At 44.6% G+C, this 14415-nt stretch overlaps 1 protein-coding gene and 1 non-coding gene across 3 annotated transcripts in view; both read left to right on the plus strand.

Moving 5' to 3' along the window:
• EXOC4 (exocyst complex component 4) overlaps positions 1 to 14415 on the plus strand; it is an 858640-nt gene that overhangs the window by 212951 nt on the left and 631274 nt on the right. The window lies entirely within an intron of this gene.
• On the plus strand, positions 11731 to 11834 carry LOC129401031 (small nucleolar RNA U13). Its single transcript, XR_008628057.1, has one exon. It is a non-coding gene; the product is annotated as a small nucleolar RNA U13 (small nucleolar RNA).

The following is a 14415-nucleotide window of genomic DNA, read 5'->3' on the forward strand; positions in this document are numbered from 1 at the left end:
AGTTTCATCCACTTTGACATCCTGAGAACTCCAGGATGTCAGCTGACACTGTATTTCATTCTGTGGGAAAAAAAATCACCACAGATTTTTTTTTTTCCCCCTTTGGTGGTGGTGGTGGGGGGGTGGGTGTGGGGTCTTCATTTTGGCAGTGCTGTGGTGAGAATACCGGACTTGATTCCTCTCCGGCAAATGCTGTCCTGCTGAGCCACATCCTTAACCCTGTACCACAACTTCCGTGTCCATTCATTGGTTGTTGTGGATGTTGGGTTGTTTCAGGTCCTGCCTCTTGTGCTTAGTGCCGCACTGAACATAGGTGTGCATGTATCTTTTCAGGTGACTGTGTTTTGGAGTAGATGCCAAGATCCGAACTACTGGGCTCATGTGGATGCTATATTCTTTTTGTTTGTTTGTTTGTTTGTTTTGAGGCCACACCCAGCTGTACTCAGGGACTACTCCTGGTGGGGGTTGGGGGACCACGTGCAGTTCTGGGGATGTTACTTGATCAGTTGAATGCAAGGCAAGTGCCTTACTTGCCGTACTCTCTCTCCACCTCCTATTCTTTTTTTTTTTTTTTTTGCATTTTGGGTCACACCCGGCGATGCACAGGGGTTACTCCTGGCTCTGCAATGAGGAATCACCCCTGACGGTGCTCAGGGGAACCATATAGGATGCTGGGAATTGAACCCAGGTCAGGCGCATGCAAGGCAAATGCCCTACCCGCTGTGCTATTGCTCCAGTCCCTCCTATTCTACTTTATTGAGAAGTCCTAATACTGTTTTCCACAGAAGGTGAACCAGGTGACGTATCCACCAACAGTTCCCCTTTTCACCACTTTTCTGCCAACATCAGTTCGAACAAAGGTTTATAAAGGAAAATTCATTGTAAACATACGTCCTAAACATATTTTAAAATATGTACTAGAGAGGACTTTTATTTATTTATTTTTTTACCCCAAAGGTATTGTTCCTTAGTTAAACAAGCTGTTGAAGAGAACAAGAGTCTTTGCTTTGGGAATTTCCCTTCTAGTGTGCCATGTTTAAGAGTTATAGGCTAACTGCGCACCTTTATTTTGAAAGCGGGATGGTTTTCTTTATAGGAAAAATGCTTTATTCATGTCAGTGGTATTGTACAATCTCAACAGATAGTATAGGAGATAAAGAAAAAGTGTAAGACAGAGTACTTGTTCTTACATTGTTCCCTACTTGGGATCAAACTAATATTATTTTTTAACAGCATTGACATTCCAAGACAATATATGATTAAATTCTAAATTGTGTGGTTCAGGCTGCTTTTTCATGTCAATCTTAACAAAAGCTAGAGACAGGCTACTATTACATTTTTACCCCTATTCACACATACCTGGACTGGAAGTATTTTAAATATTCAGTTTTCAATAGATTAGTAGATATTTTTTAAAGGGATTTTTTTTCCTATGAACAACCCCTTCTTAAATGTTTTGTATTATATTTCTTAATTATTTTTCTGGCACTGCCTTCATTCTGTGAAAGGACTTATTTTGCTTCTTTGTGAAGTTCTCTACTAAGTATGGAATTTATTTCCAAAATGGCAACATGCGATTATTATTTAATAGAAGTATTCATTTGCTAACTTATAGCTCACCTATAACAAGGCCCCAGAATAGCATGATAGTATTTATTTTTTTAAATCCGATTGCTGGAGAATTTTTTTGGTATGGAAAGATCTAGATTTCCTTGAAAGCTCTTCAGAGTCGATGAATTTGAAAATTCAAGAGGTGGATATAAATGAACCTTGGTGATGTAGCCACAAACATATTGATAGGTAAGGCTGAGTGAGTGATTGTCCAGATGGGAAAAATGCTGATTAAAGCTATAAAACTGCATGTATAATACATACCTAATTGGTATTATTCTATGGATTTATAGATTTTAACTTAAAGCAATTCTGATGGAAACCAGTGGAATAATTTATCTAGGATATTAGCAATGTTCTACATATGAAAGTAACAGAATTTCATTTACCGTAAGTAAATGAAAGCATAGCTCTAATAGTGAACGGGTATGATTTAACCATGCTAATTGTTAATCTGTGAATTATTGACTATGGTAACTTCATTTGTTGAGCATACAAATGACAAGAAATTGGGTGATGAGTCTGTTGCCTTCCCGAGTGACTTTGGTTGCTATGTTTGCTTTGTTCTGCGTTCACCTGTGCGTAGTCTCCCTTCATCTCTAAAAGTTGTTATTTTAAAGTAAAGCCATGTTATTTAGTGAAAAGCAAATGCAAAGGGAATGAAAGCAACTGTATTGCAGCCTGTGCATTTTCATGTGATGATCCTGATTCCCGCTTGCACGTTGTGGTAACTGACATCCTGGAATCTCTGTAATCTTGTAGGTGATTCTAGAGGGTCAACAATATTTGGCTATGAATGTAGGAGAAATGGTGCCATGGGTCCTGAAGAAAGAAGAGTTATGCACCGCCAAAATAGACCCTAATTATTGTATCTTCACTTTGCCAAAGTATTTTACTGCTGGGAATGATAAGCTCTATTACCTTTATGTCGTCTACATCATAATTTACAATCTTGTGATCATATAATTGCACGCTCAGGAAGGGAGGGAATTTCAGATGGAGCTGCTCGGGTGGATTGGGTAGGACCAGCAAACGAGATTCTGTTCTTTTTTATCAGTGTCTTATATTTGAGGGAAACGTCTGGATTGAGTGCCACAAACTGCTTTGGATGGGGCAGATAGTCATTTTGCTCTTGAAGGTAAATGTTTCGTTCCCAGCTCTCAGGTTGCTGCGCTGCAGCTGTGGCCAGCAGAGTCAAATGCTGGGGAGAGAGCAGGTGAACGTACCTGAATAGATGATTGAGAGAACTGGTCTCTGCTGATAGCAGCTAGGTGGCAATTTTTTTTTTCTTTTGTCTCTGGGAGACAGAGTATCTTCTTTTTTTTTTTTTTTAATTTTTATTGAATCTCCATGTGGAAAGTTACAAAGTTCTCAGGTTTATGTCTCAGTTATACAATATTCAAACACCATCCCTTCACCAGTGCCCATATTCCACCACCAAAATCCCCAGTATACCCCCCGCCCCCACCCCCCATCCCCAACTGTATAACTGATGAATTTCACTTCATTTTCTCTTTACCTTGATTACGTTCCATATTTCAACACAAAACTCAACTATTGTTGTTGGAGTTTCCCCCCAAGGAAAACAGCCCTACTACCAAGGAAGCATTTGATGATTAGTTTTCCATTAAAAGATTGTATGTTTTCAGTTTTTAGAAAAGGTCGCACGGCCACGTTAGCGGCTAGGTGGCAATTTTTAAAAGTCCTCAGGTTAGAGCCTCACGTGAAGAACACACATGTAAATATTCTACTTTTTTTTTTTTTAATTACACCTAGCTGTGCTTAGGGCTTACTCCTGGCTCTATGCTCAGGGATCACTCTTGGTGGGGACCAGGTACCCTATGGGATGCTAGGGATCAAACCCAGATTGGCTGCTGCATGCAAAACAAACGCCCTACTTGCTGTACTATCGCTCCAGCCCCCGGACACTTACTTGGAAATTCTATCTGAATGAATGAAAGAAATGACAGCAGCCCGTTAGGATATGGGCAGCAGAGAGGAGTGAAATTAGTGGCTAATATCTCTTCTCTAATGCTGCTTCTTAATATCTACTTTTGGTGTGTTGTTTGGACTAGTTTTAAGCTTGGTTTTCATGTGCAGGGAATTTATATTTACATATATATAAAGTATAATATATATAATTATATCTCTATCTATCTATCTATCTATCTATCTATCTATCTATCTATCTATCTATCTATCTATCTATCTAAGCCAACATAGAAACCAAGTGTTATTCAAAGGTGTGGATCATCAGTGAACATCGTCAAGAGTGTTTTCAGGGCATAGATGAACATTTGTGTCACCACCATCCCGGGGGTGACCCGGTCCCCTGGTGCATTCCCCATAGTTGTTGCCCTGACCGAGGAACAGAAGAGTGGGCAACAGGCTGATAGCCAGCAATGTCTTTCTTAAAATCAAACAGGGCTAGTAGAGAGAAAGAGAAAGTGCTCTCTGCAAGGGCTGAGGGACCTGATTTACAGATAGGGCAAGTAGTACAAAAAGGAGCAACTCAGCCTAAACAGGGAGGACTGGGAGTGCCCCTGTGGAATTGGGCCCCAGGAGGGCGGTTGTGGGTGTAACTCAGTTGACATAAGAAAGGAGGACCCAATGCCAAGCCTGATCTATGTGGACTCATGGAAGGAGAAATGCTTAGCAGAACTTCAGCACTTATAAATTATGGGGAGACGGCACCCCTTTTGGTGCTGTCTGTTCCCGTCGCTGGGGCAGTGGCCCCTGAGCCCTCTTGCCTGAAGGGCGAACCCCCCACAGGTTTACTCACCAGAACGGCAAGCCCGGGCAGTTCGGGACAACACTTGCAGGGAACCCAACACTTAGGCATCTTTGTGTGTGCAGTTCCCGACACCACACCTTGTGTTTACTAAACCTTGTTGCGTGGGTAGAACCGATAGCCAAAAGTTGATGCCTTGAATGGCGATGGATTTGCTATAGCAGAGGGAAAGGGATGGATCCTCAAATTAGTGGGACTCCAAAGGAAAGCCCAGGTAATGGAATGAGCCTGGGGTTGGACTCTTGGGGTTTGGACACTGGGGGAGTGAGTGATGAGAGATCTGTGGTGGGATGCATCCTGCTGGCGCTGGTTGCCAGGAAGTGGCTTCCAAAGACCAATTCCTAAGACTAGTCTCTCTTACCTCTCTCCGCAGCCTCTCGGGATTATACTGGATAAACCTACTTTTCAAAGCAGAAAACTAGTGAGATCAGGCTAGTGGGTTTCATCTGCATCAAAACCTTTCTGTCCACGTGGGGCGAATTTCACACACACACAAACACACACAAACACAGAAAGAGAGTGAGGGAGAGAGAGAGAGAGAGAGAGAGAGAGAGAGAGAGAGAGAGAGAGAGAGAGAGAGAGAGAGAGAGACAGACAGACAGACAGACAGACAGACAGACAGACAGACAGACTCAGTCTGTTGTGTTAGCGTCTCGGGAAATGAAAAGTAGTGAAAGACGCCCCCTCCTGTGGAATGATGTCTCCCCAAGGAGCCTTGTCCTGTCCTCCTGGGTCAGCCCCTGCCTGTGCTGTTGGTCACAGGTGGGCAGGCGGGGAGCACATCTTCCTCCTCCTACTACCCCTTTGGACCATTTTCTCAGTCGGGCACTTATTAGACCCCTCTTGCTACCCCAGGGTGTGAATCAGTGTGAAAACTCAGCGAGGGGAGCTCAGTAAAAGAACGCTGTTCTCCCTCACCCTTGGCACTTCCCCTCGAGGGGCTCATCCTTCCCTGGCAACCTCAGAAGCTGCCAGAAGGATTTCCTAGTTCAGCAGCGGCTGAGTCCAAGGGAGCCGCCTGTGCTGCTCCTGCCCTCTGCGGCTCCCTCTTCCTCCAGCTCGTGGTGGCTAACTATTCCACGGTGCTGCTCTCTCACGCCGGGGTTTCCTTAAAACCCACAAACTGGCTTGGACTGTGTCCAGATTTACTCACGGGGGCACCATTACTCGATGCACTTCTAACACTGCCAGTAGCTGAAGCTCTGGCAATTCTATGAAGAGCCCATGATTTTGGTTTTGGTTTTTGGTTGGTTTTGTTTTTCTTTCCGATTGGACGGTAGAAACTTTTGTCTGCAGCCCCCGTTGAGTTTTTCTCCAGTTTCTTTGGAAGGTGCAAAGAAAAGGAGAGTTAGGAGTCGAATCAGAGACAAGGGACCCCACAGGAGTAGGGTTGGCAGGAGGACTTTTCTTCCCCGAGTGCGTTCCTGGTTTAAGGAATCGTCATTTATTTTTGCTGACTGGATATTGTGACAGGTATTTTCTGACTTGGAGCTCTGCCTCTGTTTTGTCCATACCACCTTCAAAGCCATTTTTTAACTGGTCACTTTTTTCTGTGTGTGTGTGTATGTGTGTGTGGAGGGTTGGGCCAGGGTGGTGGGGTTGGGGGAGGTTGGGCCACGCCCATCAGCTCTCAGGGCTTATACTCCTGGGTCTGTGCTCACTTATGGCGGAGCTTGGTGGACCCCAGTGGGGTACTGAGGATTGAACCGGGTTGACTGCTGGCATGGCAAGCGCCTTCCCCCTTATACTATCTCTCTGCCCCCCTCTACCCCCCAGTCACTTTCGTACTCAGCGGTGATTGGACCTCACTGCTTTTAAACTCAGGGCCTCTGTTCTTTGCCTTTGAGCGGGAAGGGGGGGATCTGACGCTGGGATTCGGGCTCTGTCATTTATCCTGGCTCGGGTACGAGCGCTCGTAGAGTCGGTGACGTGCGCACCAAAGACACAGGGCTTTGCTTTCAGCGGCGATGACAGTGTAATGGATCAAATAGATTCTTTCGAAGAATCATAAATTCATATTGGAGTTTGAGGGGATGTCATGTTCATTTGTCAACATGTCACTCCAGGGACACAGGTGCAGCGCATTGATGGAGGGAGCCCCTCCGGTTCCTCGGGAGCCCCATAAATATGAAACAGACCCGATTGAAGACGTGCGCCCCCGCAGACGGGGCCTCGGTTGCGTTCTCTGGCGGGGCCTTTCTGGAGGCTTCTCCCAGGTCCTGGCCTGGGAGGTGCCGCTGAGGGCTGAGAGGGGCAGGACGGAGACCTGGGGAGACCTCTCCTCACAGAGGTGGTCACTGACAAGAGCACTGAGGCAGGCTCCTCTGGCGGCGGGGGGGTGGGGGGGCAGCATGGCACGCTTTTAGTTAAGTGCATGATTAACTTTGACATTTGAAACTAGAACTTCCCGTAAAAAATCAGCGTGGTACTACTTCTGCATGTTTAATTAAGATGTTTAGTTCCTGTCAAGGCTGATCGTCGGGGCTTCTCCGCCGACCCTCCCCCCACCTCCCCCCCCCTCCACGCCGGCGAAGGGCAATATATTCTCAACTTCTGAAATTTCCGAAACCTGTACTTAACCTTTAATTGTCATTCCATTTACGTGGAAATCTGATGAACAACTTTTAAAGTTCATGAGCTCCTGGGCGAATGCAATTAAGACCTTTTTTTGGAGTTTGTTATTAAGAGCTGGCATTTAGAGACGTCTCGGGCCTGGTGACTGTGGCTGTCTCCTCCGGAGCGGGGTGTCGCGAGCAATTAGCCAGGAACACGAGCTACACGCATCGTACTGTCCTGCGTCTGCGTTAACACGCTTGGTATTTAAATAGCCACGCGATCCTTTCCTTCTCGTGTCTTGCCGGGGGTATGAGCGTGTTGTGGGATGGTTAGAGTAGGGCCCCGCATAATTAGTTGGGGCTGTGGCAGTCGCCGTCACTCACTGAAGTTGGGCTCCTTCTCCTCCCACTGGCGTTCCGAAGCCGTGTTTTCGGATGTTGACTCTCACACGCTGTGGAGTCAAGGGAAAGATCACTCTGCGTGGCTCCTCCTGGTCACGGTTATCTTTCTTTTAGAGCATTACAGCTCAAGCCCAAGCATGTAGATTTGGGGAAAGAAATGATTCAAGCATGAGCCCCTTTCCGCCCCCCCCCCCACCTCAGCCCTTTGGGTCATGGGTCAGTAGGGGCCAGTAGGGAGCAGTTCCTTGTGTTGGAGCAGGCAACTGAGCATGACTTGCACAGTGAGATATGAGGTGATGGACGGGGAACGGGTGCTTCGCAGTCTGGAGAGTCCAGTGGGACCACGTGCTGCCACTTGGGGAGGTTTTCTGCTACAGGGTGGTAGAGTTGGGTTTTCTGACAAGTGATTGGATGCATTTTTGAGGTGCTCTCTTAGTGCAGGACCATCTGCTTATTAGTTTCTAAGGCCTTTACAGAGATAATGAAGTATCAGCAAAAGCAGATCCATGGTCTAGAATAGCACTATCATAGATGCTTGACTCTTGCATGTGCTGATTGAAAAATTTTTAAACGTATATTGCTTTTACATAAAACATAAAAATAAGACAAATAGGTATTTGGGGAAAATTTAACCTGGAAAATTTATCTCATCATCATCATCCCGTTGATTGTCGAATGTCTTGAGCGGGCTCAGGAACGTCTCCATTCGTCCTATTCCTGAGATTTTATAAGCCTCTCTCTACTTGGCTTTCCCAGTGATGCTGCATTGGAGGCTCTTTCTGGGTCAGGGGAATAAGATCCAGCTTGTTACTGGCTTTGGCATATAAATGCACTATGGGAAGCTTGCAAAGCTCTCCCATGTGGGCAGGAAACTCTCAGTAGCTTGCCGGTTTCTCCCAGAGGGAGAAGTAGGTTATAAGATATAAGGTTCTGGGAGCTTGCTTTTAAGTCTCTGGATGTTGGCCGTTGATGGGATTACACACACCTGGGTTCCTCTCTGGTACCTTAATGCGTGAGACTTGTCCGAACATGTGGAGAGGGGCCTTGAGCATGGCTGTGGCTAGGTTCCAGGGGTCTTCGGCCACTGGGAGATCTGCTCAGGGTGGGGAGGGAAGCTGGAAGCTGGAGCCCATCCCCTCCGGAGGGCCCCCGGAGAAGACAGTCAGGCGTGCGGGCAAGAGACTCTTTAAAACAGTTAAATTTGATGCCAAAAATGAATCAATGAACTATCCCAGTTTCTGGAATTTCTGTTTTTTTTTTTTTTCTTTTTGGGTTACACCTGGCGATGCACAGGGGTTACTCCTGGCTCTGCACTCAGGAACCACTCCTGATGGTGCTTAGGGGACCATATGGGATGCTGGGAATAGAACCCGGGTTGGCCGCGTGCAAGGCAAACACCCTACCCGCTGTGTTGTTGCTCCAGCCCCAAAGGAGTTTCTGTTTTTAATGTAAATTTTTCTTATATCAGAACAATGAAGTTAATTTGGTTCATCTTTTAAGTTATAGACTAACTTCAAGTGTGGAAGATAAATGAATAACTGAATTCCTTGGAATTTTTTTTTGGGGGGGAGTGGGGTACACAGCCTGTGATGCTCAGGAATTAATTCTGGTGGTTCTTGGGGACCATATGGAGTGCTGGGGGGTCCAGCCTGGATCTACCACAGGCCAGGCAAGCGCCTTTACCCATTGTACAATCTCTTTGGCCCTGTAATTAACCTTGTTTTGAATTAATATGTAATATTTTAGTAGAAATAGCATATAATAATTGTAGAACTATTATATATTTTGAAATTCTTTTCTGACAATAAAACTGATAAAATAATGTTGCTTTTTTTATTTTAAAAGAACAAAACAATCTGTTAACAAGTATTTTTCACCAGTTTTATATCTTACTCTAGGAATATACATTTTTCTGGAATGAGCTCTGGGTAGAAAAATTTACCTTCGTTATAAAGTCCTATAGACACAGAAATGAACAAGTCTAGAAATGAGTGACAGAAGGTGCTCCCTCAGTGATCCAGTATTTTTATTGAGGTATTTCAATACGACAAGAGTTTGTGGTATTACAAGGAAGTATTAGATTAAATGCTTTTTTTTTTTATCCAGCCATGTTGGAGTTTGAGATAAATACCAGAGAGGTGAACTCTACAGCTGGGTATAATTAGTGATAAATCCAGGTAATCATATGGAAATCCTGTAGGAATTTAAAGGATGACTTTAGTTGGATAGATCAATTAGAGGTTTTCTTTATGTGTGGGAACTGAATTGGTTCTTGGAGAAAGGTTAAAATTTAGGCATGTGGAATTGTGATAAGGTGCTCTTGATAGGGGATAAAATGCAGGGATTCATAACAACGTGTGCCTTAATGAATTTTCCGTATGCATATTCTTACACAAGAGTCTAGGATGTGATTAGATACCCTGAAACCAGCTTCTGAAAAGCCTTTGATGGACTCAGTTGAGCTCTTCTTTGTAAATAAATTCCTTAAGCAAGGAACTACTCTTGTCTGTCTGTACCTTTGTGCTTTGTTTTTATTCTCAGTACCTGTGTTATCTTTAACCTTTATAATCTTCCTCTCAATTCCTGCTGGGGGTATACTTAAAATTGTTCCTGTAGCTCAGTATGTGCAAAAAAAAAATCATGAACCTGATTTTGTATTTGTTGACTTGAACCTGAATTTGTATTTGTTATTCTTGAAATTCCATTTTGCACATACTCTTAAGCCCACATGGTATTTTATAGGTGGGCCCGTGTTCGCAGATCACAGATAACCAATATAAAGGAGTCTTTAGTAAGTGAACTAATTGAAAATTCTGGGTCATAGCCACTTAATTGAATAAACTGTCTCCAGAGAGCAATTTGGGTCTTTTCCAAGATGCATTAACTCTTTCAGGTCATTAGGGTAGCACTTATCTCATTGGAGCAGAAATTTAATAAATGGTACTCCTGTGATGTGAGTAAATTAATGGACTCAAAAAAGCCCGAAGTTTCACCATGGGTGTTGTAGTTCTCCTCCAAGGAGCTCATCTGTGAGTGTAAAATATCAATAAACAGCTGCCCTTTAGAGCATCTTACTTTCAATTTAGGTAATCTACTAGGGGGCACTGACTCTTTGTTCAAGACACTGGACTGGATGTTGGCAGAATTCAAAGAAAGGCCTGGCCTATGCTAAGAGGCAGGAGAGAGGGCAGATAACTATAAGATAAACCTGAGAGATAGAAATTACTGTGTGGGCTTTAATGAGAGACAGGCATCGTAGTTAGGAATTACGATGCAGGGTAACCACTCAGAAGACAGGGAATATGACTTTGTATACAGAATGCTCACTCATATATTTTTTGGAGTGTGTGTGTGTGTGTGTGTGTGTGTGTGTGTGTGTGTGTGCAAACAGATGCATGGGCATGTAATGATAAACAGGACCTAGATTAATCAGAAGGTTTTCTTTTGACAGTTTTCATGTATGTGTTCTTTACCCCAATAAGATGAATTATTCATGTCTACTGTTGATCTAAAATGAGTACGATAAGGATGTGAAAACCAGAAAAAGAGCCGGACTCTGGGAGATAGACTCCCCAGTTGTCTGACAGTCTTAATTTGGGTGTCAGCCCACTGGGGGATATTGATCTCCAGATAGGAAAGAGGTAAAGAAAGGTCTGTCTTAACACCAGCGTGCGCTGCACATTTATGTCGACCGTGAAAACAAAGACAGCTCATAGTTCCTGGGAAACTCCAGGTAAGTGACAAGAGACCACCCCGAGTGGGCTTTAGAAAGAGATAGGCATACCACCTCCACAAGAAGATGACGTTGCAGACGCGTGAACACCTCCCTCAGCTCATTTTCCTCCTCATCCATGGCTCTGGCATCCCGTCCGAGCACGTGATAGTGGATCAGTGATGTCTAAAGAAATGGCATGTTGTGTCCATTCCTCAGGTTACACTTAAATGTACCTTTTAGGTCTTATTCCCACATGGTTAGCCGAGGGGATAGCTTGTGACCGATGGGAAGAAAACAAAAGGATAAGCTCAGACATCACAAGAACTTGGGGACTTAATTCAGAGAACAGGAGATTACCTAGTTGAACAAATGATCTAGCTGAAGCTGCAGAGATTAGTTGGGGCTTTGGAAATTGCCCCACGACAGTGTAGAGGCAGAGCTTCCTTGTACAGAAGGAGGAAGGCTGTGAGGGGTTTGAACAGAGAAGGTGATCCTGAACTCTGCATTAATGGGCTGAATCTGGCACCTGGCCGTAGGGTGAGTTATCATGGCAAGTGTAGTTTAGGCTCGCCATCTGGAGACTGTCGCAATAATCTCTATGAAAAATGATGAGGATTAGGTCTAGCCTGAGGAGTGTAGGATTCAAAATATGTAGGATCCCTCTCCGGTTCATAAGCATGATGATTGGGCGTTCACACACTTGGGTGATGTGTGGCTCCCTTAAAACTTGTTATGCATTTGGCACATTGCCCATCTGATATGAACCGTAAAAAAAATATTTCGAAGAGGAAATGAATATGAGATGTAAGGTACAAAATTTGTGGTCTGGCCCAGGGAGATAGTCCAGAGGACAGGACTGTTGCCTTCCAAGCGGCCAACCTGAGTTCCGGCAATTCCTGGGACCACTTGCCCTCCCCGAACGTGGCCCGTGAGAACTCCACAGTTTTGGTGCTCCCCAGTAACCCTGGGCCCCGGCAGCAGGCCCTAACGCTGAAACACCAGCTTGGTTGGCCTCCCTGGTCCCAGAACCCCAGAACACCACTTGGGATCCACCCCCTCCCCCGCAACCCTGTGGAATGAGTGCACGGAGGGTGATTTGGAGACAAGTCTGAGGAGAGTTTGTACTTAGGTTTTGATCTTGGAGTATCAGTAAAATCATTAATATTACGGAAGAGAGGGATTCTGAGTACCACCCTTCTTTCGCTTCCTCTCTCCTTTTGAAGTGAGGTGGTGATAGGATTTGCTTGGTCAGCTTGTTTGTTTACTCCATACCTGAGGACACCCTTCATGTCTGCAGTGCTGTCTTCACCTGTCTGCCGTGACCCGGAGGTAAAGAGCCGATGCTCTTGACAGCAAGAGCGGCACATCAGCTTGGAAGAAATTATGATGGGAGACGGCGGTTTGGGAATCTTAATATCGAGATATCTCAGAGGAGAGAACGGGCAGAAGGAAACATAGTCAGTGTTCAGAGTGTTTCTGTGGGGCTCAGGGAGATGCTCAGAGGGTCGGAGCATATACCCGGCCTGTCCTAGACTCTTGGTTCCTGAGCACCGCCAGATTTAGCTCCGGTGGTTTCTCTGGGGAGACACCCCCCAATTAATTTTATTTTATTTATTTATTTATTTATTCATTCATTTATTTATTTATTTATTTATTTATTTATTTATTTTTCTTTTTGGGTCACACCCGGCGATGCACAGGGGTCACTCCTGGCTCATGCACTCAGGAATCACCCCTGGCAGTGCTCAGGGGACCATATGGGATGCAGGGATTTGAACCCGGGTTGGCTGTGTGCAAGGCAAACGCCCTACCCGCTGTGCTATCACTCCAGCCCCCCCCCCAATTAATTTTAAAATGTGAATTAAGATGGGTGATACTTTCATCATTGAAAGAAAACATTCTAAAAGGTTTGAGCATGAGTATCAGTAAGGCCTGCGTTGAGTGATTGGAATTGCGATTGTAGAGAGAAAGAGGAGGAGAGAATGATAGGAATGGGATGTGACGACAGAGGTACTTTTATTTACTAACACTTGCACTTGAGGGGATCCAGGCAGTGTTCTTGATGGTTTTTGGTGTTCACTTGTTGACGCCTGACCGTAAGTCGTTTTGTCCCCGTTCTTCTGTTCTGTAGGTGAGGAAGCCGGAGCAAGCCATAGAGTAGTATTTCACTTGCAGATAGATGAGAAGGTTCTCAGCAGCCCTAATTGTCTGGGAAGTGCAGATCAAATCCACGATGATTTGATGTCTGTTAGAATGGCTGTTCTCAACAGACTGAGAAATAACCAGTGTCTGTAGTCAGTGCAGACGCAGAAAAAAAGGGAAGTTGGTGCAGCCACTGTGGAAAATACTAGCAGAGTAAAGAGAACTTTGTGCTCTGTTGGTGGAAATGTAAATTGGTATAGTCACTGTCGAAAAGACTAGGGCCTCTTTGCTTTTTTTGTGTGGGGGGGGTCACACCCTGCGATGCACTAGGGTTACTCCTGGCTCTGCACTCAGGAAATACTCCTGGCAGTACTCAGGGGACCATATGGGATGCTGGGATTTGAACCCGGGTTGGCCGCGTGCAAGGCAAACGCCCTACCTGCCGTGCTATCTCTCCAGCCCCTGTTTCAACACTTTCACTCTGACTTTTTATCGAAGAAAACAAATATACTTACGTGTACAGCTAGAACCTGAGGGACACCCCGTATACCTGAAATTAATGATATATTTCATGTGTCAGTTTGATCTCAGTAGATAAATGCACAAGTCTAGGAGGCACACGTGGGTGAGGAGGCCATGTAACAGTCTTTTATCAGTCTTTTACCTCTCTGGGGTTGTGAATGTTTGAGTTAGGAGCTGATAAGTGTGCCAGGCAGAAGGGGATAAGATTTCCAGTCAAACCAATTTTGACTGATTTTTGTTACTATTTTGTACTATCATGCAACCGAATAGAAATGGGAGGTAAATATTAGTGTTCAGATAAATTTGCGAGTAATTTTATATCTAATAGAGAGCACTACAAATTTTTTTCTTCTACACATAACTAAGTCACATAACTGTTCTATCAAATGTTGAGAGAAGGAGTAATACTAATCTTTGATGAGAAAACTATTTTTTTCTTGCACACCCAAAAGGCACTATTACCCTGGAAGAAAATAAAAATCCAAAACACAAAAGAGGGTCAGAGAGAGAGTTCCATGAATGGGTTGCAGGAGGCCTGACTGCCCCTTAGCACCGTCTGAATAAATCCCAAATATTTAGCTAGGAGCTAGGAGTAAGCTGTGGCTCCAAACCAAAAACCATGTCCCCCCCCACCCCCCAAAAGAAAAGAAAACCCCAAAAAACAAACCACCAACAAA

This window comes from Sorex araneus, chromosome 1 (genome assembly GCF_027595985.1).
Source record: "Sorex araneus isolate mSorAra2 chromosome 1, mSorAra2.pri, whole genome shotgun sequence".
NCBI lineage: Eukaryota > Metazoa > Chordata > Mammalia > Eulipotyphla > Soricidae > Sorex > Sorex araneus.